This window comes from Alligator sinensis, unplaced genomic scaffold (genome assembly GCF_000455745.1).
Source record: "Alligator sinensis unplaced genomic scaffold, ASM45574v1 scaffold677_1, whole genome shotgun sequence".
NCBI classification, from domain to species: Eukaryota; Metazoa; Chordata; order Crocodylia; family Alligatoridae; genus Alligator; species Alligator sinensis.
In genome coordinates this window covers 980,245-984,893 of record NW_005842276.1, presented here as the reverse complement: position 1 = coordinate 984,893, position 4,649 = coordinate 980,245, and positions in this window count along the sequence as shown.

Sequence of the window (4,649 nt, the reverse complement as noted above, 5' to 3'; positions counted from 1 at the left end):
TCATTGGCAGTAGCAGCTGCCATCGGGCTCACTGGGGCCTCTGGTAGAGGCCCCTGGCAGCACAGGGCCCAGGTGACAGCCTCAGTGGCCACAGCTGGAGCTGCACAATGCCTTGCTGACCACAGCGGAAGTGGGGCATGTGGGCCCTGCAGGGGGGTGGTAGCCCCATTGGAGGGCCGTAACTCCTGTTGGGGGGCTGTAGCACCTGTGGGGGGCTGTGGCTCCTGTGGTGGGCTGTAAGCCATGTGGGGGGAAGTGTAACCCATGGAGGGGATGTAGCCCCTGTGGAGGGCTGTTATCCCTGTTGGGGGCTGTGGCCCCTGTGGAGAGCAGTCCATGAGCATGAGCAGGGCTGCAGCCTGTGCGGAGCAGGGAACCCACCCCTCCTGAGTAGGCCCCCCTCACAGTCCCTCCACAATCCATCCACACTTACCCAGACATCCCACGGGCCCCCACATCCCTCCAAAGCCACCCACATCCCCCACCTTTCCACTCCCCTCCTGCAAACTCCACATTCCTCCAGCACACATCCTGCATGTCCAGCTGTCAGACAGGATGAGACCTGCTGGCAGGAGCTGGGGCTGCAGGGGCAGATGTTCCTACATCCTAGTTAGTGAAGGGGTCACAGGGAGCTCTAACTGCTCTTTGGTAAGAAAACCAAAGGCAAACAGCAAAGCATACAGGTAGTTAGAATTCATTTTATTATGATGACAGAGACACTGGTAGGCTTCCAAATTGCTTTAACACTGTAGATATATCAATAAAACATTGCCCAACTGATCACTGTCTCTCTGTCTCACTCTATATATAGCAGTCTTTTGTTTTAATTGTGGAGGAACATGGATTTTGGGGTATTTTACAGAGTGACTTGGGAATTTTTTATCAGGGATTTTTCAGTTTTCAAATAGGGAACACCACAATTCCTGCTAGGAAGGCAAGGGGCAGGACTCATGCAGAGGAGCCTGCTCAAAGCCGGCACCTTAGATCCAGCTGGAGGTGGCTGACCTCCTGGCCAATTGGGGCCAGGAGGACATGCTTTGACAGTTCAATGAAGGCCACCACACTGGGAACATCTTCTGGGCGATAGCTGCCCAGATGGCTGGGCAGGGGGCACACATGGCAGGAGTGCCACACAAAGCAGTTGACTGGCAGCTGGCCCAGAGGGGCAGATGCCTCTACTGGCTGTGCAGTCCCCATCCGGGTCTGGCAGGTGGGCAGCAGGTCACATCCAGGTAGCAGCCCCCACTGCCAGACTGCTGCAGCGGGTAAAGGGTGCAGGGAACTCTCAGGGCTGCTTCAGCAGTCCAGCTGGCACAAGAGGTAGTGTCCCCAGGTACCAATTGGCTGGTCCCCAGAAGCTCCTGAGAACAAGTAGCTCTGAGCTACTTGCCAGGGCAGCTTTTTGTACTGATGGGGACAGCACAGGTGCTGGCCCTGGGCTCTGGCTACAGATCTGGGGGGAGCCAGGCAGGGTTATTTTGTCCCAAGTGGCACAATTTGCCCCACACCAAAGTGCATGTCTGGGCACATGCACTGAGGCAAAAAGCCCCAGCTCAAATTTGCACCGCTTCCATTTGAGCTGCTGCAAGTGCACCTGCCTGCATGTGTGGATGCGCCCATGGGGGTTTATACATGTGACACTGTGGCAATGCTAGAATGTTCTAATTAGAACACAGAGCAGACTCGATTAATCAAGTCTGCTCTGACACATTCTCATTAGAACACGTTGGCGCACGTGTATAGGCACCCTAAGAGCTGGCATTTTCGGACGGGTTCTGCATGTCTAATAAAGTTTAAAACCACTGGCTTAGATAAAAGGAAGCCCTAAACATACACAAAATATTATCTAATGAGAGCATTACATATGATGCAGCTTTTAGTCATATTAGAATTTTCTTTTAAAAGTCTGAAACACATTTTTGAGCATTAAATCAGAGTTTATTTTGAAAAAAACAAGTTTTTTCCTGCATCATGGAGCCAAAATAAATATTTACTACTAGAAAAAAACAATAAATGAGAACTTCTTTCTACAACTAGATGCCTTAGGTGTCATCAAAAGTGAGGGGGACAGCTGTGTGCATGAGCCAATTAGATGATAATCACTGTGTCCCTGAGTCGGGAGTAGGTAATAGGAACACTCCTTCGCATTACTGCCATCAGACAGCAATGAAACTCTTCATATAATAGTTATTTAATTCATAAACTGTGGACAGTCTTAAACATCTCAGTTCACTGGATAAGTTAATGGCAAATTTGTAAAACTGGCAACAAAGTAGTGTAGACACTCCTGAGTGAGCTTTAAACCACCTACTGGGTAGCAGTCTAGCCATAACAATACAGAGCTTGGCACAGACTAAGTTACCCTGCTTCTCAGCTCTGTGCATCATAAAGTACATCAACTGCTACAGACATCTAAGGTAGGCCTGGGTTTCTCTACAGAGCACTACAGTCATTTCTGTGTTGGCAATTTAGACATAAATAATGACATAGCTGCCAATAGCTTCTGAATGGGAAATTTCTCTGAAAAGGAGGACCTTGGGAGGATCACTTTCTGAAGAGTATTTTACTTTAAGAACATTGTAAATACGGTTCTTATGGGGGAAAAGCAATCTTTTCACTGAATGCAATATGTCTACGACTGTAGGAGAGGAAAGATGACTTTGTGGTTAAGCACAGGACCAAGAGACAAGAAACTGAGGCTTTATGCATCGTTTTGCTATGCACGCTGTGTGTGATCATAAGCGAAAGTTGTGTCTCAATTCTACCAATCTGAAGCATGCATAATTCCTTTAAGTCCGTTAGGTAGAAGATCAGGATGAGGCCTCTGGTGCTTCAATGTTCCAGTACTCAAAATCAAAATATTAATACATCTGTAAATCACAGTGGCCCTGTGAGGTGTCATTTTAATGTGAGTATAACTGTAAGATGGAACGCCCAATAGGAGTTAAAAAAATTAATGCTGTCCCTGACTGTCAAAAGGTATCATGCTCATGTTATTGCCAGGTATATTGTATAAATATGTATTAAACATAGGGAAAACCTCTATAAATGTGTGTAAACATGTATATAGGTACCATAAGAGTCAGGTATCATCTGATTTTTAGTCAATCAATGACTAAAAGGTACAAAGAAGATCCCTCCAGAAATATAACTTGTTTAAGAGAGCACTCCTTCTGATACAGATTTGCCTTAATGTTTCTTTTCCGTGTTCAATATAAACCCTATGATGAATTTCCAAATTTTTCTTTGTAGGTAGTTTCTTGGAAATTACATTAAGAACAGGACAGATACTTAAGGAGCATGGAATTTGGGCTCTGGAAATTCTCATCCCAGAAAGGCAACCAAGGAAAGGATGCCTCCCCCCTCTCTTGCTGCCAATCTGGAGCCTTGCTCAGAGAATGTGCATCATGGGAAGACAGGAAAACAAGTCCACAAGTGGGACAGCCCTGGCAGTGGCAAGAGGGGGCTAGAAAGACTTATTCCTGTGGCACAGTGATAGGCTTACTTACCTTTCAAGCACAGCATCCTGAGTTCAAGACCCTGATCTGGCTCAGCTGCATTTCCTCTGCTACCCAGCATTTTTTTTTTAATTTCCCCCAAGCTTTCAGGCATCACCAGTCAAGGAGTCCCTCAGAGCAGGCTCCTGGTTTCAAGCCCTATGTAGCTGTGGAGTGACAGGCTTGTTGGACTCCCAAGAGTGAGGTCCTGGGTTCAGGACGCTGTTCTGGCTTGGTCAAATCTCCCTCCTGGCCGGCAGTGGCTTTTTATTTTTTCCAGTTTACCTTCCTCAAGTCCCACAGACAATACCCACTGTGGAATCTGACAGAGCAGCTGGCTGTGAGTTCAGGACTCTCTTTCCTGGTGCCTTCCCCAGATGAGGTGCCAAGCCACTCAGCTATTGCCATGGCAGTGGAGGGCAAAGTCATGGGGCTTGGCTTCAAACAGCCAAATTGGAATGCCTGAAACTGCAATACAAAATCTTGTCTCTTTCCAGCCACGTTGGAGTATTTCAACAGGCTTTTCCACATGCAGCCAAGGTAAACTAGAGGTTGCGAGGCAGTTGAAAAAACCCAACAAAATCTCTTTCAGATGGCTCCAAAAGGACTTACATGATGGTGTAGCATGTGGCCAAACAGAACATGCAACACAGAACCCAAGTACATGGTTTTTAACTAATATCCTGCAAACTCTTTGTTTATTTATATTTAAGGCCGTCTTGCGGTCTAGGCAGCAGCTCCTTTGGGATGTTTGTTGGGTGGTGATATCTTCTCATTAGGCATGCTACATTCTTTTCTAGCCCACTATTTCTCTAGTTTGTTCAGTAAGGAAAAACTGGGCCAATGAAATACTGACATCAACTTACAGGAAAATGTTTTGGAAAAATGTATGTTGATTTAACCTTTCAGAGTACAGAATGTTTTATTTTGAAATCCATTTGTAGAAGAATCACATTTCATCATGTTCAACTTTTTGATTCGGTTTTATGAAATATACTCCCTTTTAATGTCTTCTTAGTTTGACTTTCGAAGTAAGCAGCACCTGTTACACAAAAGCTCATAAACTTTTTTTTCTTACTCTAGAGAAATACTAAAAACCTTTGAAATATTATTTTATAAGAGCCAGTGATTTACTTCTGCAACATTTTCCAA